The following is a 22,627-nucleotide window of genomic DNA, read 5'->3' as shown; positions in this document are numbered from 1 at the left end:
CGGCAAGTTATCATTTTGTCAACTTTTCTTCCTTCACGTTTATATTACAATTACTTCTCATAAGATTCCCTGTACTTTCTCTGGCATGATTGTCTGTTAGTTCTCATTATTATTGTGTCATACCAAGAAAACGAGCCATTAAGTGTACATTTCTCTTTAAAGAGGCACGTTGACTCTTGCGGCTTGTGGGTCACACGAATCTCGAAAAAGAGTACAATAATCTCCAAAAAGAATTCACATGCCCCTTTACTCCTAGAAAGGAGTTATATGTACTGTTTGTTTTTAATGCGAAGCATTTCTTAGCGAGCTTCGGCGACATTGAGCGTATCTATCTATCTATCTATATATATATATATATCTATCTATCTATCTACCTATCTAGCCGCCTACGACTTTAGCTCGCCTGGCCATTTTGATAATGCTATCAATAAAAAATTGGTATGGGATAACATGACTGTATGACGAGCGTATGTGAGTATTCATAACATGAAAGTCATTACATGCATGTCATGAATGTTGCGATTAACATTTCATGGTCTTGCTCCCCTTGCGGTGGTTCCGTTCACATGACATGTTGCAAAACTGGTATGGTATGACATGAATTCATGGCAAACACAAGCGACATACCCTAACATGAAAATCGTGGCATGCGTGTCATGTAACATCATGACTGAATGCCACACTCATGATTCGCTCGCGGCCGTTTCGCCAGCTTCTCATATACCAAATTTGGTAATACGGGACGTGAATAGATGACAAAGGTATGTGACTGGGGCAAACATGATAAACATGAGAAGCGTGTTACGTAACAACATCACTACATGCCACACTCAAGATGTGCTCGCGGCCGTTTCGCTAGCTTCACATATGCCAAATTTTGTATTACGTCACGTGAATGTATGACGAAGGTATGTGACTGATGCAAACATGATAATCACAAGAAGCACGTCATGTGAGAACATGACTACATGCCACAGTCAAGGTGCCAATACACTTCGACGTGATCCGGCGCGCCGGTGTTCGTTTCGTCGCGTCACGCCGGCGGGTGCCACGCCAGGCGCAGACCTGCCTCGCTGCGTGGCTTTGAAGCATGCGCTTTCAAGCTGGCCCGGCGTCCCTCCGTCACCAAGAGAGGCGGACGCGGTAACGTCGTCGGCGCGAAACGCAACATGTCGCATTTCGTGTCGGTTGCCGCTGGGCCGCGCCGACAGACGCTGGTCGCGCCGGTCGCGCTTGGCGTCAGACGATGCTCATGTTTTGTTAGCGTAGCGTCACTGCGCCCAGCGTGCGCGCGCGTCAGCGTTACGTCGGATCATACTGGGCCCTCCATGATGCGCCCGCCGCCGTTTCGCTAGCTTCACGTATACCAAATTTGGTGCTACAGGACGTGACTTGATGGCGAAGGTAAGTGACGGGTGCAAACATGATAATCATGAGATGCGTTTCTTGTAACAACATGAATACTTGCCATGATCATGATGCACTCGCGGCCGTTTCGCAAGCTCAACATATACCAAATTTGGTATTGCATGACGCGAACGGACGCCGAAGGTAAATGACACGTCCTAACATGATAATAATAGCATGCGTGTGATGTAAAACTTGATTACATGCTACGCCCCCAGCACGCTCCTGGCCCTTTCGCTATCTCCACAACCACACAATTTTGTTTCAGGTGACGTGAACAGATGACGAGGGTGAATGTCACTTCCAAACATGATAATCAAGACATGAAAGTCATGTACAGCATAATTTACCACCACAAAATTGTGCTGATTTTAAAGTGACATATCAACCTTCCTCATTCGTGCTTCGCATATCATCTATTCCCACTGTACGTGGGACCTGCCAATTTTTTCTTAGGGGGAACGATGTGCACGTGGTATAAACACATTACAAGGCCACATAATAGATGACGAGGCTGTGGCTGCTACAGCAGAGACCTATACTTTCTGTATTTTTTAGAACAGCAGGTAAAGCAACTATACCAAGATTAAGATTATTTGCAACCCAGAAATAATGCACGAAAACTAGCGAGACGCACGAAAGAACAGTAGTACAGACCTAAATTCATGGACTCGGGAAAATAAACTCACGCCAAAGGGAACAGGGAAAAAGAAAACTAAGATTTTTAGTCGAGTGCAATCGCGAAGAAAGTGTGACGCATGCCGCACTGACACCATTGTTAATTTGAACGCGTCTAGCACAACGTATGCTTCCGCGTACGTATACAATGCAACGCAGAGCCAGTGCCTGTGTTCTGGCAAAGAAATGACGCGCTTTCCATATCCGTCGATAGCTCAGTTGGTAGAGCGGTGGACTGTAGAGGTTTCTTACTATGGACATCCATAGGTCGCTGGTTCGAATCCGGCTCGACGGAAGAATCTTTTTTAATTTGTTTTTTAATTTTTTTTAAAGTGTGGGCTTTATTTTTCGTATCACAACAAGTGGGAAGGAAAAAAAGTTGTTAGAGTGTAAGGTACCGAAAGAAAAAGTTTGCTGTCTAGAGAAAGACATAAAAGAAATTAGTTTAACGGTATTGTACATTTGGCAAGTGACAGCGATGACGTGTCTCTGAATACTACAAATCGTTGGTATAAAAGAATTTAGTTAATCAGTTAGTGCTCGAGTTCTTTGAAACTCTGGTTACCCTTAATTTGGTAGATAAATACCAGTAAACAATAAACAGAAGATGGAGGAATGCTAAAAAAAAGGTCTTCGTTTTTTTTTCTTTGAATTTCGGACTCAACCATCAACGTCTGGGCGAAGTACGTTCTGAAGCGTTTGGTTGGGTTCCTTCACATTTGTACGACGTGCCATTTTCGGCACAGCTTAAGTACAATTTTTTTTATCATTAGTGCGAATGCATGATGTCTCAAATTCTTTGAATTCGTATTGATTTTCAAATGAAAAACTGTGCTTCCGTCAGTGCTGTACTTCCTTTTTGAAAAAATGAACAATACAACAAAGCAAAATAGGAATGCTCAACGTGGGCCTCGAACCCACTATACCATGAGGTTAAATGTCTCCTGCGCTTCCGATTTAGCTCACAAAGATATTATTTTTTTCTCGATACATCCTGTTTTTGACGCTTCAAGAGCACAATATCAAACACTATTCACAAACAATACCAGATCGCATCGAAAATTTGAGGTGAACTCGGACAGACACGTACATTCTAAAAATTGATGAGGGCACTTGGTAAGTTTTAAAGTGTGTTTGACGAAAGCCTGTGCGCATTTGACTGATTCTACAATGTTTTTTTTTTCTTCTACTTTTCGTTTGTGGTTGTTGCACCATCACGTGGTTGCTGAGAGAGTTTGGAAGGAAGAGGCCACAGCCGACACCGTTCCAAGGCACGTAAGGACGGATAGACGCGAGTATGAGACATTAAAGTCTTTCGCCATCCAAAGTGCTTCGTGTGTTTTATTCACGTGTTTCATTCTCTCTAAATCATAGGCATGCTCAATGTGCGCCCAAATTGGCGTGCCGAATGGCCGTCACCCACTTGCATATGCTATGTAGTGTAACCAACATTATGAAGTCGAACATCGTCCCAAGCTAGCCGCGTGGTGGTTGAACTTTGTGTGAAATCGTCCGCTAATTCCTAGATCCAAGACTTTCAAGTGAAACGAGACTTTCGCTCGCTTGATTTCGTTCCTTTTCCTTGTTTACACCGCCTCAAAACATTTCGACGACGTGGCTAAAAGTCGCTGTCGCCACGCAGTAAAGCTTCTAGCGTGATGTTAGCTCGAAGCAAGCGTCGCAAAAGCGTGGCAGCATGCCAGCAGCAGCACCGCCAACGTGTCTCGTCTCTCAAGTTCGTCAGCAAAAGCAGCACGATATCAGGGCACTGATTCAGACTAAAGAAGCTTCGTCCGTGACAATTTTAGCAACCATTGACAGCGTTTTCTCAATGACGCTGTATGTATAGGACAGCTTCACGGTATCTTTTTTTCCCTTTTTTGCGCAATTTTCCTATACCACACAGTCGTGTGTTATGTATACGATAGCACAGTACTACTCGTTTCCATGAATGTTGTGCTCCCTAGGGGCAACGGAGAATCACGCAGTGCGAAGAAGATCGATGATTGATTGATTGTTTGATATGTGCGGTTTGACGTCCCAAAACCCCGATATAATTATAAGAAACGCCATAGTGCAGGGCTCTGGTAATTTCAATTACCTGGGGATCTTTAATGGAGCACACGGGCCTACAGCATTCTCACCTCCACCGAAAATGCACCCGCCGCAGCCAGGATTCAATCCCGCAACCTGCGGGTCAGCAGCCGAGTACCTTAGCCACCACACCGCCACGGCTGTACGAAGAAGATCAAGAGAGAGAAAGAAAGAGAGAGAGAGAAACTTTCCTTCGAGGTGACTCGTATTTTTACTCTAACTATCCGTAAAAGCTGAAGCCGTTATATTGGTGATCTATATATATGTCTTAACCCATCGCGTGTACAAAAAAAAATTACGGCCAGCAGCTATGAATCAAATAGTTTCTTCTTAGATGTTGACATGACACGAACGCAGCGCAGCCCGGCTAGCTCAGTCGGTAGAGCATGAGACTCTTAATCTCAGGGTCGTGGGTTCGAGCCCCACGTTGGGCGTAATTTTTTTACCCTTATTTCATCTTGAAAAACGTCCCTGCTTTATTCAACCTCTTTTTGCAACGGAAAAAATAATCCCTTGTGTGAAGAGTTTGTCACGTGGACACTGCCATGCGCGCTTTGTCAATTTTCATGTAATTCGACCCGTTGCCCGTGTTGCTTGCACTGCTCCGTAATGTCGAACATTTCAACCTTCTTCGACGTTACAACCACGCGGCAATGTTCCGCGGCATGCACAGGAGTCCTCTAGGACAACAAAAAAAAAAAACGCAAACAGTCGGCAGAATGTCTGCTTGGTTAGGGAGGATAAAAAGAGAGAAAGAAAAGTTCCTAAAACGTTTGTGGCGTTCTTGAGAGTGTGAAAGGGGAGCGTTGCCCGAAGAGAGGACCGGTGTGGTAACCTGCGTAATAGCTAAAGGATATTTTGTCAGGTGCAGTGTCTTGGTCTCTTGTTTTTGTTTGTTTTTATTTTGTCTTTTGTACGTACTTTATACCAGTAGAGTACTTCATTTCTTGTGGCAAATTGCACAGCTCCGTCTTTATATTCACTTCTTTTATGTAACCTTACACCTGTATGTGCAGTGCATCTAATATTGCTCGTTGACTGCGTTCTAGCTTCTTCTGCCATGTGTCACATGAAGGCATTATGTTGGCCCTCAGGTATTCTCATGCTACAGTTTTGTAGCTTTCGGTTTGGTTTTTTCCCCCTCTATGGGAACAATAAAAATTTGGTCCTTGGACGGAGTTTTTTTTCGTTTTCTATCCACATCAGCCGGCACGATAGGACCGTCAGGTGGTTGCTGCATCAGGCGCCAGGCCATTTCAGCAGCTGAGCCAAACCTTCATCAGCGCCCTCGAAATATAGTCCCTGCTCGCAACGGTGACCCTCCTCCGCCCTTGCTGGGAGTGAGACAATGATTGCTACCATGACAACTACGTCAAATAATGATCCTGGATGCACAAGGCATACCGACCAGCCTACGCAAGATCCTACAATGGCTCAAACGAGGAATGGAAAGCAATCATATCACAACCGAAGTGCTAGTTCCCAATTGACATCTGGTGAAATACGAGGACGTCGCCACAAGTGCCGCAAAGCGCCATGAGACAGACGAAGGTATATTAGAAAGCACGGAGACGTGTTTTGATGAGGACAAAGACCTACCAGAGGTCGACCCCTTCATCACCGTGAATTACAAGAAACAACAAAAGCAAGGCATACCTGTTGTCTTTCGTTCTCTACAAGACAGGTTGTTTCGACGTGTAAACCCAAATGTTTTGGCTGCAAAGGTACTAGCCGTGACAAAGGAAAACTGTTAGCAGTTCGAATTACAAGAGATTGAAGTGTTCTCGCTTTGGTTGCCTCTCTAGAAGCAGCTAACAGACAGACTACTGGCGACGACTACCTTAATGGGAATCGCCTTAGAACCAAGGATGCCTAGCTGCTTCTTACTCAAGAAATGTTAGTCGGATAAAGAACGTTCCTTTGGAATACAGTGATACCTGAAGGGATGCAGGAGTCACCTCAGTTTCTCGGCAATCATAAACAAAACAGACCGAGAACGGTTAAGTGGGGACTCGCTTCTACAAGAAAGTCATTTTACACTTCCGATCGGACCGACCAATGCCAGCAAGGGTGATGCTGGGCTTCACAAGTCATCCAGTGACCGAGTTCTTTGGTGTTGTGCAATACTTCAAATGCTAAAGACACGGACATATTGCCAAACACTACAGAGGATCACAAAGATACGAGATATCTGCAGTTCTCAGAGCCACAGGGAGTACACGTCACGTCGCCAACCTCAATTTGCTAACTGTGACGGACCACACCCGCATTTGTTCGGAAAGTGTCCACAGAAAAAGGCAGCAGAGGAGCAGAAGAAAGAAAGCCTACAATATGGAACCGGGAAACGTCACCGACCTGTCGCTAATCGTGACATATTGGGGAACACTAGGCCGAAACAGCACCCAAGACAACGTCAGTGGAATGAGCTACACTGTGGAAAAAAACTATAGGCAGATGCACTGAGAAGTCCAAAGCCTTTTCAAGATCCATCTCTGTCAGAATACCAGCTTCAAAGGAAGAGCCTACTGCACCACCAGGACGCCTGAAAGCCAGAGGTACTGCAACACTTCAAGAAGTTCTTTCGGCAAGTGTGCTCACAAGTTACAACATTGGACAAATGCTGGTGCCTATGTTATTTGGTGCACTCAAGGCCATTATCAAAATGACACCAGGGTCTACATTGTTACCAGAGATTCAGGTTCTGCTTGCTATGGAACCACTTCTATAGGCCCCAATATCATGGCTTCCACTGGTGCTGGTAAATATGAATGGTTGCTTCGAAAATGTCGCGATATTCCAATAGAATGCTAATAGCTTGCAAGGAAAACTGGGCGACTTCAGCAGGCTAGTTTACGAGCAAAAAGTTCTCATTCTAGCCATATCAGAAGCATGCGCAGATTCAAACTTTAGGATTATAAACTATGTTGTGTACATATGTCGCCCTAACAACTTACCTAGCCGAGCAATTGCAAACACTTACCATGTTGCCTGACAGATGTATCGAGAAGATGTGTTCCGGAGTATGTGGTATACAAGGTTTAGTTCAGGAAGTGTGACATTCACATATTAAGCGTTCATATTTATTAGAAAGAATAATAAAATTTTCATTAATAAAAACCCACAATAAAAATAAAGCAAGGCGACGAAATGTATACCGACCCTGTAAGAGTGGCCGCCACGTTCAGTGAGCATTTCTGCGCATCTGCGGATACGCAGCAATCACCAGGTCATTTACGCAATATACCACGGTGTACTCATTTTTTTTTATCTTCATTCCACGTCTGCAGATGAAGTCTTTCAGGCCATCACATCACTAAAGACCACAAGTGCTGGTTTAGATAATATTGATCCTTTTAAATTAAAACTAGTTTCAAACCTAATATCACCACCTTTGGCAGTAATTATTAACAAGCTGTTTTCAGCGGGTGTGTTTCCGAGCTGCCTTAAGGCTGGTAAAATAGTTCCAGTTTTTAAGAAGGGTGATAAGACTTTTGTACAGAATTATAGGCCAATCTGTATCCTGCCTTTCTTCGGTAAGGTAATGGAAAAGTTGATCCTCATGAGAATAATGCGTTATCTGAAAAAAATTAATCTTTTATCTCCAGAACTATTCGGATTCCGTCAAGGATATTCAACTGAGCTGGCACTAATTACCTTAACAAAGGAAATTGAACAAGCTATTGATAGAGGGTTACTTGTGGAATCTGTGTTTATCGATTTGACGAAGGCTTTTGACCCTATAAGTCATCACGTTCTACTTGCTAAACTTGAAACATTTGGAATGTCTGGTCCACCACTAAGTTTTATTAAGAGCTACCTCAGTAACCGGTCTCAAATGGTTCATGTTAATGGCCATCTTTCAACGCCCAAGTTAATTAACGTTGGTGTTCCATAGGAATCAATTTTAGGCCCACTTGTATTTTTGATGTTTAATAATGATCTACCTACCATTCTTACAAGGACAAAGTGCATACTTTACGCTGACGACACAACCATCTTTCAGTCATGTAAATCAGTTTCTTCACTTCAGTCTGACCTCAACACAGATTTACATAACATAACTTTATGGTGCCAGGACAATTATCTTCAGATCAATGCTACTAAAACCGTGTTTATGTTGTTCCATTCCCCGCGCATTTCACTTGACATACAACCTTTCCTTCACATTGGTAATACCGTCATAAACATTTCCAGTGAAGCGCAGTTTCTTGGCGTCATCTTAGATAGCGAACTGAAATTTCATAAACATGCAGCATCACTCGTTAAAAAGATTGCATTTGGTATTCACGTTATCATCAAGACACGAACTTATTTTCCGCCTCACATCATACGTACTCTGTATTTTGCTTATATTCATAGCCATATTTCGTATTGCGTATCATCTTGGGCTAACACATATTTCACGCACATCGAATGTTTGCAGCGACTTCGAGAATCAAGCAGTTAGATTAATGACTTCCAGCCCATTTTCCTTCTCCTGCAGCTCCTTGTTTCCTCAGCTTAACATACTCCCATTGAGACAATTATTTTATCATAGAATGCCCATTGTCGCCTTTAGACTCATCACGCATGACATTTTTATTGCATGCATTGATCATCGTCACTTAATTAATGGTAACATCCCCCTGTTTTTCCAGTGCAATAATCTTCTTTTGCTGGCCGTAAGGACAAACTACGGCAAGTTCTCAACCTTATTTACTAGCATAGCCATTTGGAATTCATTACCTTTCGAATTGAAATCATCGCATAACATTCATATTTTCACTTCGCGCAGTAAGAAATATTACGTTCAGGAATTAATCAACTCATCCGATTTGTGTAATAAACTGTTAATAGCTATCCACAGTTCTGTGCTATTTTACTACTTCAAATTGCCTTTGCATAATTGATAACACTGAAAATGAAACGTGTTGCATTTGTCACGTAGAGTTCATTAATATTGTTTTTAGATGCGGAAGCATCTTATACTCGCGCCTTGTAGTGCGCCGTCCGCGCCGTCCGCACCGCTTCTCGAACATTCGACAGCTGACGCGCGCGCATGCGCCGTCGCGCCGTCGCCCACTCTTCCACCATCTGTGCATCCCTTCCTCCTCTACACACCGCGCGCGCTTCACTCCTCCACCATCTGTGCACCCTTCCTCCTCTACACACCGCGTTCGACATCTACAATTCTCCTGATTCTCCAGTGGACGCGCATGTGGCGTCGCGCTTCGAGAACATTCAACAGCTGACAGTGCATGCGCCGTCGAGCTGTATATATACTCAAGGTCGGCGCTCGCTCGCTCAGTTGCCGCTCGTCGGTTGGTTTGTACGGCGCGTCGACGTCCAAGGTCGCAGTGAAATGAATTCCAACGAATCCACAAACACAATGATCGACGTCCCTTCGACCAGCGCCGCCCTTTCGCATACGTGTGTACGTGTTCACTCATTTAACACCCCCTCCTACAACCACGTTAACCAATTTAGCCATCGACCCAAGTAAGTCGCAATTTAACACCCCATTTCACAACCACGTTAACCAATTTAGCCATCGACCCAAGTAAGTCGCACTTTAACACCCCGTTAACCAATTATATGCTCCGCATCCTCCTCAGTGTTCCCCCGAGGGAAGCTGCGGGCAATTTTTTTGTCCTCACTCTCTTTTGACTATTTCCTTGTTATTTTCAATAGTGAGTATTACCATTATGTTGTGTATTGATCGTATTTTTGTTGTTAATCAAGATTATTCATTATTACTCACAAGTCCGTATACTATTGCTGTATTTTTTGTAATGTAATTACCCCATCCATGTAGCTATAGGAAGTCCCCCTGTCAGTTTCTCTGAAACTTTGTGACCTTCTGCTGTAATAACGCTAACCATGTAACTCAACTGAACTATTTAATAAACTTGACTTGACTTGACTTGATATTGAACCAAGAAAGCCAGTCCTTACTGACTTGTACCACATTTTAACATCTTTGTCTGGGCGGATTATAAAGTCCCGTGACTTCAATGCTCATCACACTCTTTGGGGTAGAACGAATTTCAATTCTCGAGAAAAAATTATAGAAGGCATTACAGATCATGACAATGTCTGCACCGTAAATGATTGATTGCAAACTATTTTCGTGGACCATCTCATAGCACATGTTTAGACGTTACATTTTGCTCCTCAGATATTGCAGCTGAATCGCAATGGACAGTGGACACTGAGTCACATAACAGTGAGCATAGCCCGGTATTAATAGGCTATCTTCTCATGAACTTTAGTAATAGCAGAAAATGTAGACGTGCAATGATCACGAATTGGTAATTATTCGGGCACCTAAATGCAAGCAATTTGCAAAACTCTGGCGATGCGGAAGTGTTCATCAGCATGCTGCTCAACATTGAATCTAGCAGCAAAACACTTGCGATTCCACCAGGACACACAAGCATAGACGCTGAATACCAACAACATCGCGCGATTTGTCGAAGAGCCGAGAGCTGATATCGCCATACAGACAGCCAGAATGAATATAGAAAAGCGCAAAAGATTTTCTCGGTGATGCGCAGAAAGCTTGATAAACTCTCACAGAAGAAATTGAGAAAGTTTTGTGATTCCTTAAACCCTTATTCTTCAGTCTCAAAAGTATGGCAATTATATCGCTCTCTAAAATCTCCATTAGCTCACACTCAATCTTTGCAGGCGATAGCGTTGCCAACAAATTTGACGGAAGAGATCATGGCTGACGAATTTTGCGACTTGTTGCACTACCAGCAGAAGCAGTGTCCACAAACCTGTTCATAACAAAAGAGCAGGCTTTGAAGCGGCCAATAAGAGACGCACTTATGGAAGAGCACTCATCCCATGCCATAGATTTCAGCCAAGCTGAACTAGAGTCTGCCTTACGTACCGACCGACGAAAAACTTCCCCAGCGCCAAATGATGTCACTTACAGCATGATGTGTGACCTCGGACCTTCTGGGAGTACGGCGCTCCTTGGCATTTACAATAACAGTAGGAAAGGTGCGTCGGTGCCACTTTCCTGGAAGGTGGCAAAAGCGTTCCGATTCCTCAACCCGGTAAACCCGCCAACGTGCTGTCATCGTTTCGACCAGTAAGCGTAATCTCCTGCATTAGCAAAGTCACAAAGAAGATGGTGCAACAGCGACTGCAGTGGTGGATAGAAGTCAGTGAGGGGTTTCCTGACCAATTATCAAGTTTTCGCCCACGTCGCAGTGCTTTGGACTCTCTTTTAGACCTTGTCACTCCTGTGAAGCACCAAAACACATTCGTAAGATTGACAATTGCAGCTTTCCTAGACATTAGGCACGCCTTTGACACAGTCAGCCACGTACATGTTTGGTACGGATTATATAGTCTAGGAATGAAGGAACGTCAACTTCGTTGCATTTCTGATTTCCTGACTGGCTGAACTGTATTCATGGCGGCAAGCACTGGCAGAAGCACGTCACGAGGCCTCAAAACAGGTGTACCCCAAGGAAGTGTATCACGCCCTATACTACTAATCATAGTAATGTGCCAACGGCCGACTCTCTTACCATTATCAGTACATATTTCAATGTACACAGATTATATCTGCCCCTGGTCGTCAGGGCATTAATGCCGGAAAGTACAGGATCTGCCTCGAGAAGGCATACATATAAGAATGCGCTTTCTGAAAGAATGCGGCATGGACGTTTCAGCAGAAAAATCTGCGGTGTTACCTTTTACCAGAAGACGTCACGACCAGCTCAGACTCTCGGTCAACCAGACTGTAATTCATCTTGTGTGCAAGGATCGTTTCCTCGGCATAACATTGGACTGCATGCTAACCTGGGGACCTTATATGTCCAACATTGAGGAGCGCGTGAACCGGACACTGAATGTTCTCCGATGTATTACATGAACCAAATGGGGTGGCCCATGAGAATCACTTCTGAAGGTTCATAGAGCTCTTGTTCGACAAGCCATCGCATATGCATTACCAGGGACGCAAAGTATGTCTCAGACAAATGAGCGTAAACTAAACAACATCGCAGCCCGCAGTGTGCGTATTCGCCTGGGCTTACCACCATCAACTCACAGCCGCCTCGTAATCGCAGAAGCCACAGAAACCCCAATTCAAATTCTTCGCATTCAGAAACTCTGTCGCCACTTACTCCGCTTATCGCAAAGGCATTAAGCCTATCCGCTTTGTGAAAAGCTTATTCAAAGAAACGGGTGAATTGGTGACACCTTGCGAGCTTGCGTGGCGGCACTTCAACAAGAACAATATTTGTTGCGTCCCGATATCAGTTTTCCTCCTTGGCAGCTTACATCACCTCCAGTCACTTTGGTCATCAAAGGGACAGAAAAAACATCCTCAACAGACTACCTTGAGGCCAAATTTCTAACGCTTCAACAAATGTGCAATTACCAAGACCGTTTCACATTTCTTTTCACGGATGGCTCTTCAATGGACGAAAGTTTTACTGCGCTTTTCATATACCCGAATATAAGTAGACAAAGATTTCCGACTTTCTAGAAAGACGTCGTCTACAGCAGCGGAGCTTGTTGCAATATTACAAGCTTCAAAATTCACTGTTGAAAGCCAGCAAAGACAAAACTGGGCAATATAATCTGACTCCAAAGAAGCACTCCAAATGATTAAGGATTTTTATTTCTATAGAGATAGCATCATATATGAAATATTAAAGTAAGTGGCAGATCCTACGTACAGTGGGAATTGATGACATGCGAAGCACAAATGAGAAATGTTGATGTGCGACTTTAAAATCACCACAACGTTATGAGGTGGAAGTCAATAATGCCGTACATGATTTCCGTGTCATGATTATCATGTTGGGATGTTTTGTTTATCTTTGTCATCTTTTCGCGTCACGTGATACCAAATTTAGTATATGTAGAGGTAGTGAAACGGCCGCGACCACGCTATGAGCGTGGTATGTTTTTATGTTCTTACATAACACGCGTGTCAGGATTATCATGTTTGCACCAGTCATATACTTTCGTCATCCATTGACGTCATGTAACACCAAATAGGGTATATGTGGAGCTAGCGAAACGGCCGTGAGCGAATCATGAAGGGCCCAATATACTCAAATGTAGCGTTGACGCTCGCTCACGCTGGGCACAACAACCCTACGTTAGCAAAACGTGAGCACTCTATAGTCTGATGCCAGACGCGACCAGCCTCCAACGGCGCGAAAAGCGCCATTCTGCATTTCGTGCCGATGCGTTACCCATACAACACTGTGTCTCCCTCTTTTCGTGACGGAGGGATGCCGGACGCGCTGAAACGCGCATGCGTCAAAGCAACACAGCACGGCGCGCTGCTGCGAGTATATGGCAGGACCGGCGCCTGGCGTGGCAACGTACGCCACCGTGACGCGACGAAATGAACGCCGGCGAGCACGCAGATTACGTCACGTCGAAATGTATTGGCGCCTTGACTGTGACATGTTGCCATGTTCTCACATGATACGCATCACATGATTATCATGTTTACACTAGTCACATACGTTCGTCAACCATTGGCGTCACGTAATACCAAATTTGGCCTATGTGAAGCTAGCGAAACGGCCGCGAGTGCATCATCAGTGTGGCATGCAGTCAAGTTTTTATGACACGCATGTCGTGATTATCATGTTTGGTTGTATCATTTACCTATGTCGTCCGTTCAGGTCGCGAAATACCGAGTTTGGTACATGTGAAGCTAGCGAATAAGCCGCGACCGCATCATGAGCGTAGCATGTAGTCATGTCGTTACATGACACGTGCCTCCTGTTTATCATGTTTGCACCAGTATCATACCTTCATCATCCGTTCACGTGCCGCAATACCAAATTTGGTATAAGTGAAGCTAGCGAAATGGCCGCCAGCGCATCATAAGAATGGCATTCCGTGCTGTTGCATGACACGCATCTCATGATTATCATGTTTGCACCAGTCACATACCTTCGTCATCCATTCACGTATTCACGTATCTCGAAGAACCTGTATTGAAACGATGGACATGGTCGCGGACGAATCGGTCACGTGGCGTGATTAGGATCCCTCCAGTATCAGGATTCATATTTCATTTCATTTCATTTTATTACCTTAAAGACCCCTATAAAGGGGTATTACATAGGGGGTAGAAATACATTGGTACATAATTTGCTTATTGTATAAATAAACACAATAAAGAGAAAAATACACGCGCTAAAGTACAAAATTTGCATAACATGTAACTGAACACGAGAAAAATACAGAAACATACATATGTGGGCTAAGGTGTTACATACGTCAGCACAAGTACAATAAATAATACGTCAGCACTAGTACAGTAAATAATACAAACTATGTCACTTTTTATTGCGAAAAGTGCGCAGTGATACCGCAAACGAACACGGGCAAGTGATGGCGGCAATCTGGTGGGGAAGGTTGTTCCAGTCTGTAGAGGCATGGCAAAAGAATGAGGCGGAAAAGGTAACAGTGCGCATTCGAAGGCGGCCCACTTGGAAAGTGTGCCGTGTACGATGAGATGCTCGGGCTGCGGGGTAGATATATAGGGTGGCTTATGAAGCGAGGTGTGATAAAACTTGTGGAAAAGTGAGAAGGCTGCAGTGCGCCGGCACGTACCAAGGGGAAGCAAATTCAATTCTTTCGTTAAGTAAGATATGCTTGTGTCATATGAATAATTAGAATGAATGAACCTTGCGGCACGATTTCGAATGGCTTCGAGTGCGTTGATGAGATATTTTTGGTGGATATTCCATATGGCAGATGCATATTTCAGTTTCGGACGGACTATTGACTAGTAGGCCAGTAGTTTAACCAGTTTGGGGGCGCATTTCAGAGAACGCTTGAGAAAACCAAGTGATTTGTTAGCAGAAGAAATGATGTTAGTGACGTGTGTGCGCCAGGACAAGTCGTTCGATATAGTAACACCTAGGTACTTGTAAGACTGCGCAGAACACATGGGAATGTTCCTGATTGTGTATGTGTAAGGAAATGGGTCGTGCCGACGAGAAAATAATCCTAATAAATGCAAACTGATGGTATTTTCTCGTCGGCACGACCCATTTCCTTATACACAATCAGGAACATTCCCATGTGTTCTGCGCAGTCCTACAAGTACCTAGGTGTTATTATATCGTGTTCCATTACCAACGGTCGCACCATTTCTGTAGACGGTTGATGTCCTCCTGAAGTAAGTCTTGACTCGGTGTGTTAGTAATTGTTCGATAAATGACGCAGTCGTCTGCGAACAAACGAACGTTGCAAGACACGTGCAGAGGCAGGTCATTGATGTATATTAGGAAGAGTAAAGGTTCGAGTACAGATCCTTGCGGTACGCCGGAATTCACTGGTAGGGCGCTAGATGCGTGGTTGTTAACTGTAACGAACTGAGATCGGTTTGTCAAGAACGCTTCAATCCATCGCAAAATGTCGCGGTTAATGTTCGCAAGAGAAAGTTTTAGTCATAGATGTTGGTGTGGTACCTTGTCGAACGCTTTTGCGAAATCTAGCAATATCGCGTCTGTCTGGAGGTTAGAATCTAAGTTGGTATGAATATCATGCAGGAAAATGGCCACTTGTGTTTCGCAGGAAAAGCCTTTGCGGAACCCATGCTGTGAAGAATGAAAGTATTTGTTCGAGTCAAGAAATTTCATAATTTCTGTGTACATGACGTGTTCCATGAGCTTACAGGGCACACTCGTTAACGAAGTGGGGCGATAATTAAGCGGGCAATTTCTGTCACCTGCTTTGTGGACTGAAACAACCATTCTCACCTTATAGTCATATGGCATTTCACCAGTTGAAAGTGACTGCGAGAACAGCAAACACAGGAAAATCGCGTTGACATACATGTCTAGTATTCTTTAACAGTTTCAAATAATGTTATCCACGCCGGCTGACGATGTGGGTTTAACATTGTCGATTTGCGATGAGATTCCATCTGGAAAAATATGTAATGGTCGGCATATGACTTGTTGCGTTGGTACGCGAAAAAGGAGGGGGCATGGTGAACTCTTGTGTAAATACAGACAAAAAGGCTGCATTAAAAATGTTCGCGCATTCTATATCGTTGAACGTTTCACCTTCTTCATTGGTAAGTGTTACACTGTGCCTTTCTTGAGGATTTATCACCTGCCAGAATTTCTTTGTGTTATTGATTAAAAGTTTCCGAAGGCTATCGCAAAAGAACGCATCTTTCACCTTGCGAATTGCTGATAGGTATGCTCGTTCAGCAGCGTAGTATTTTCCCATGCAAACGTTTCCGTCCTGCATTTAGCGGCACGATACATGCGTTTTTTTTTTGTTGTTTTCTAATCTTTTGAGCGAATTATTAAACCATGGTTTTTGTTCATGCGCTTGAAAGGTAATTTTTGGTATGTACCGGTTCGCTAAGTTGTTTATTTCCTCCTTGAATATCAGCCAATTTTCATTAATGATGCGGTTATGAAACGTATCTTGAAAGAAAGGTCGAAAATTTTGTAACTGTTCACATATTGCATCATAATTACCTTTGTCGTATAAGTGTATAGTTTTTTCGCGATTATGCCGAAAAGCTGGAGCAAAGTGAAAAGAAGCATGGATGACCTTGTGGTCGTTTATTTCTCTAAGAAAGGTAATAGACGACAAACTATCTGGACAGTTGACCAGTACTAGGTCTAAAGTGTTTGCAGTGTCTTGGGTAACACGGGTCATCTCTGATACAAGTTGTGTTGGATTAAAGTTGAGGCAAACGTTCAGAAAATATCTCGCTTTGGTTTGGCTTACTAAAGAGGGTACGGTGCCCCACCAATCAATGTCTGACAGGTTAAAGTCTTCAAAAAGAAGAAGGTTGGCGTTTGGGTGCCGAGAGCAAACGACAATTAGTGCATTGTTTAGTTTACAAGTGAAGTCGGTGCTATTGCGCGAAGGCCTGTAACGAGCACCTAAAATGACAGACTGTGGGGTGGCATGGCATAGAATACACATTATTTCAAAATCTGATGTGATATTGATAGCAGAACACGACAGCTGTTGGCTAACTGCAATGAGCACACCTCTTCCTCTAGTCCCGTCACGATCTTTTCCAAAGACGCTGAAGTTTGGCAGATCAGCCAATACTTCCGAGTCATGGACGTCGCTACAAAGCCACGTTTCCGTGATTTCAAAAACATTGCTGTTCGACGACAGTACGAGGTTAGACACGTGCTCTCGTTTGGGAAGGAAGCTTCGTATGTTAGTGTAAATTATTGAAAGGGAAACATGAGGTATAGGTTTCGTTCAAGGGGAGTGGCTTGTTTTTTGATGACGTGATGACTGCTATATTTCTTTCACTGTTTGCGATGCGTCATCGAACAGGTACCGCTTAGAACCAATAAAGAGAGTTTTAAAACGCGAGGAAAATGGCACAGATTTAGCTTTCGCAAAAAAAAACAAGTTGCCTGCGGGCGTTTCTATAAACTGCTGGGGCGAAATCTTCACCAATGCTGAGGTCGGTGCCCTTAAGTTTGCGCCCATTCGAGAGTGTCATTTCTTTTTTCTTATAATGATTAAGCCTAACAATCAATGGGCGCCGACGATTAGCCGAATAGCGACCAACACGATGTGCTCGCTCTATATCTTGAGGTTCAAGTGGCATGTCCAGGTGGTCTGAGCACAGACGTATAATTTTTTCTTCAGATGTGGCCGATTTTTCTGGTGCTGCTGTGTCAGGAAGGCCGTCAAACACAAGATTGTTTCGTCTCGAGCGATTCTCTGCATCGTCAACTCGCGCATTGAGGGCGTGAACGAGCCTTGCTGTTTGCTCAGTATCCGCCCGTACGGTATAGTATAGTTTGCTCAGTATCCGCCGTTATATTTATGTGGGGCATAATTCACGCTACAGGCGAGGATTTCGGCATTGCTGTCCGAGGATCCGAACCGTGATCTGGGCTTCGGTCGTTTCACTAATCTCTCCGCACGGACCGAAGCGGGGCTTGGGAACGGCTGACGTAGGGTGACGTTTACACAATCCGCAGGCTGGATTCGCGATTTTGTCCGTCGTGTGAATACAGCCTAGAAAGCCATAGCTACTGGCATCAGTGTGTTCAGGTATATGAGACAAACTTCATTCCAGATCGCATTAATATTGTGTCTGACCAAGATAAAGAGCCCTAAACTGTTCACTTCTAGTCTTCTCTTTAAAGAGGCACGTTGACTCTTACGGCTGCTGGGTTACACGAACCCCAAAAGTGAGCACAAATATCTCCAAAGAGAATTCACATGCCCCTTCACACCCCGAAAGGAGTCATATATACCTTTTTTTTCCTTGGAGTGAATGATGTGCTCGTGGTGTAAACACTCCACAAGGCCACATAATAGATGTTGAGGCTGTTTTTGCTACAGCATACACTTACACTTATTGTATTTCTTTATAACAGCTGGTAACACAATTACATAAAGCTCAAATTAATTTGGATGCCAGAAATAAAGCACAAAAACCAGTGAGACGCACGAAAGAACAGTAGTACGGATAAATTTACCGACTCGGAAAATACACTCACGCCAAAGGGAACAGGGAAAAAGAAAACTAAGATTTCTAGTCGAGTGCAATCGCGAAGAAAGTGTGAAGCATGCCGCACTGACACCATTGTTAACTTCAACGCGTCTAGCGCAACGTATGCTTCCGCGTATACGTATACAAGGCAACGCACATCCGGTGCCATGTTCTGGCAAACAAACGACGCGGTTCTCATATCCGTCGATAGCTCAGTTGGTAGAGCGGTGGACTGTAGAGGTTTCGTACTATGGACATCCATAGGTCGCTGGTTCGAATCCGGCTCGACGGAGTTCATTTTTAATTCACACTTTTCTCAGTTTTCTTTTTCTAAATGCCTTTTTTTTTCGTGTCACTACAATTGGGGACGAGGGAGACCTTAGAGAGCAACTTTGGCAAGGTACTGAGAGAAAATTTGGTGTGTTGAAAAAAAATACAGAAAAGTGGATGAATAGTATTGTACATTTGGCAAGTGATTCCTATGACTTCCCTCTGAATATTACAAATCTTTGGTATGAAAGAATTTAGTTTATCAGTCAACGCTGGTATTGTTTGAAAATCTGGTTACCCTTAATTTTGTGGAGAAATGCCAATCAACGACGAAAAGAAATTTTAGGAATGTTGAAAAGCAAGTTTTCTTTTTTTTTTTTCGGAAATTCAGACCCAACCCTCGACGTCTGGGCGAAGTATGGCTTGAAGCGTTTTGTTGGTTTCCTTCACATTTGTACGTCGCGCCATTTTCGGCACAGCATTAGTACCATTCTTGTTTCTTGTTGTTGTTTTTAGGGAGGATGCGTAATGTCTCACCTCGGCTGAATGTGTATTCATCTTCAATGTGGAAGCTGTGCTTCTGTCAGTGCTGTGCTTCATCTTTGAAAAAAAAACAATACAACAAAGCAAAATACGAAAGCTCAAGGTGAACCTCGAACGCGCTATACCATGAGGTCAAATGTCTCCTGCTATTCCAATTTAGCTCACAGGGATATTTTTTATTGATATTCCCTGTTTTTGATGTGTCAAGAGCACAATATCAAACATTATTCACAAACAAAGGCAGATCGCATCGAAAATTTGAGGCACACTCGGACAGACACGTACATTCTTAAAATGGAGGAGGGCACATTGTAACTTTTAAAGTGTGTTCGACGAAAGCCTGTGGGCATTTGACTGATTATCCAATGTTTTTTCTTCTTTTTTTCAGTTGTAATTGTTGTGCCATCACGTGGTTGCTGAGAAAGTGTGAAAGGAAGAGGCCACAGCCGACAGCGTTCCAATGTACGTACGGACGGATAGACGCGAGTATGATATATTAAAGTCTTTCGCCGTCCAAATTGCTTCGTGTGTTTTATTCGCGTGTTTCATTCTCTCTAAATCATAGGCACGTTCAATGGGCGCCCACATTGGCGTGCCGAACGGCCGTCACCCACTTGCATATGCTATGTAGTGTAAACAGCATTGTGAAGTCGAAGATCGTCCCGAGCTAGCCGCGTGGTGGTTGAACTTTGTGTGAAATCGTCCGCTAATTCCTACCTCCAAGACTTTCAAGTGAAACGAGACTTTTGCTTGCTCGATTTCGTTTCTTTTCCTTGTTTACACCACCTCAAAACACTTCGACGAAGTGGCTACAAGTCGTTGTCGGCGCGCAGTAAAGCTTCTAGCGTGATGTTCGCTCGAAGCAAGCGTCGCAAAAGCGTGGCAGCATGCCAGCAGCTGCACCGCCAACGTGTCTCGTTTTTCAAGTTGGTCAGCAAAAGCAGCACGATATCAGGGCAGTGATTCAGACTAATGAAGCTTCGTCCGTGACAATTTTAGCAGGCATTGACAACGTTTTCTCAGTGAAGTTCTATACATAGGACAGCTTCACGGTATCTTTTTTTTTCTTTTTGCGCAATTTTCGCTTTTTTTGCGCAAGGAATCAAACCCAAGCATTCGACGTGGCAGTCAAACATTCCATCACAAAGCTACGCGAGGTCTTGGAACTACTTTTCAAATAGACGCTAATCTTCGTGAAACGTCAATAGTGGTTGCAGTGCTGCCTACATAATTTTATAAACATTACATACGTACTCCTTTTATACAGTCGTCACGTCGGGTTGACGTCAATTGTGGTTAAGTGCTACGTGCTGAAGTTGATTTATACGCATGTTCCAGTTGACATCGTTGCGTAAGTGTAAACAACTGGTTATATGAGTATCTGCCACTCTTCAACATATGTCTGTGCGTGCAACACTTGTACATATATTTAGCATTATTTCATGACATGTCACTCAATCAAATAATTGCAACGCGGTCTCACCTTTTCTCGGCATGATTCGCATAATGGTTATTCCCAGGTACGTGGGATCTGCCAATATTTCGTGCTTTATGCATACGACAACACAGTACTACTCGTTTGCGTTAATGTTGTGCTCCAAAGGGGCAACGGAGAATCACGCAGTGCGAATAATATTGATGATTGATCGATTGATTGATAGATAGATTGATTGATTTGTGCGGTTTAACGTTCCAAAATCATCATATGATTATGGGAGACGCCGTAGTGCAGGGCTCCGGTAATTTCGACTACCTCGGGATCTTTAACGGAGCACACGGGCCTACAGCATTCTCGCCTCCATCGAAAATGCAGCTGCCACAGCCGTCAATCAATCCCGCAACCTGCGGGTCAACAGCCGAGTACCTTAACTACTAGACCACCACGGCTATACGAAAAAGATAAAGAGAGAGAGAGAGAGAGAGAAACCTCGGGACGACTCGTATTTTTACTCTAGCTATCCATAAAAGCTGATACCGTTATATTGGTGATCTGTATAGTTGGCTTAACCCATCGCATGTACAAAAATTATCACCGGCAGCTATCAATCTCAGGGTCGTGGGCTCTTGATCTCAAGGTCGTGGGTTCAAGCCCCACGTTGGGCGTAATTTTTTTTCACCTTTACTTAATCATAAAAAAACGTCTCTGCTTTATTCAATTGCTCTTTTTTCAATTGAGAAATAATCCCTTGTGAGAAGATTCCGTCACGTAGACACTGTCACGCGCGCTTTGTCAATTTTCATGTAATTCGACCCGTTGCCCGTGTTGCGCGCACTATATATATATATATATATATATATATATATATATATATATATATATATATATATATATATATATATATATATATATATATATATATATATATATATATATATATATATATATATATATATATACATTCCCACCTTCGTCGACGTCACAAGCACGCGGCAGTGTTTGACGGCATGCACAGGAGTCCTCTCCTGTACTTTTATTATGATGCTTCCTGCGAAGCATCTTAATAAAAGTTACCACGGCTCTCCGTCAAGGCTACTCAAAACAATAGCAGGATATCTATATTATCACACTTACTTATGTGAACGGCTGTGGAGAACGCGAGTAATTCGCTTACCCAACACGTTCGCAACAACCTGTATTTAGCGCTCTCACCATTTTGCTTTGCGAGAGCTGCGGAAATCAGTAAAAATGAAGTCATTTGCGTCCGTTGTAATTCACAACGCAACAGTAGCGCAGAATTAATCTTTTTTCGTAGAGCGCCGAGCTTTTGCGTCTGCTCTTGTTTTCGCCGTCGTTGAGGCGAGTGAACCAGCAAGCACTTCACGGCGGTTTGGTGACGCGTCCGACTAGCGGAGAGAAATTAGTATACTATAGCTCGTTTTCTGAGTGTTCGAAGCGCAAATGCACCTAATATTTCGCTCAATCATTGTTTCGTGCGCTGTAGTTGCACCTGGTTGCGCAGCAAGCTGTGAAAGTGAGTCGGGCTTTGCACTACTCAAAACTGCGTCGACAGGTGGCGCTGCGTGTCAGCAAAACTCCAGGGTCTGACGTCTATACTACTCGAGTTGGAGACTACTACGAGGAGATTCGTTTGCAGAAGTGTTTTGTTTAAGACACCAAGTGGGACAGGATGTGCTCCTAACTTCCTTTTCATC

General features: G+C 43.7%; 3 non-coding genes across 3 annotated transcripts; all 3 read left to right on the top strand.

Annotated features, from left to right (window-relative positions):
- The first annotated feature begins 2,289 nt into the window (after nt 1-2,289).
- On the top strand, nt 2,290-2,380 carry TRNAY-GUA (transfer RNA tyrosine (anticodon GUA)). Its single transcript is given in 2 exon segments — nt 2,290-2,326; nt 2,345-2,380. It is a non-coding gene; the product is annotated as a tRNA-Tyr (tRNA).
- Nucleotides 2,381-4,540: 2,160 nt separating this feature from the next.
- TRNAK-CUU (transfer RNA lysine (anticodon CUU)) lies at nt 4,541-4,613 on the top strand. Its single transcript has one exon. It is a non-coding gene; the product is annotated as a tRNA-Lys (tRNA).
- Nucleotides 4,614-18,862: 14,249 nt separating this feature from the next.
- TRNAY-GUA (transfer RNA tyrosine (anticodon GUA)) lies at nt 18,863-18,953 on the top strand. Its single transcript is given in 2 exon segments — nt 18,863-18,899; nt 18,918-18,953. It is a non-coding gene; the product is annotated as a tRNA-Tyr (tRNA).
- The last annotated feature ends 3,674 nt before the right edge of the window (nt 18,954-22,627 follow it).

The sequence above is a fragment of the Rhipicephalus microplus genome, chromosome 3 (genome assembly GCF_043290135.1).
Source record: "Rhipicephalus microplus isolate Deutch F79 chromosome 3, USDA_Rmic, whole genome shotgun sequence".
Taxonomy (NCBI): Eukaryota; Metazoa; Arthropoda; class Arachnida; order Ixodida; family Ixodidae; genus Rhipicephalus; species Rhipicephalus microplus.
Note: the sequence above shows the minus strand (reverse complement) of the source record. Positions and strands in the feature narration are given on the sequence as shown.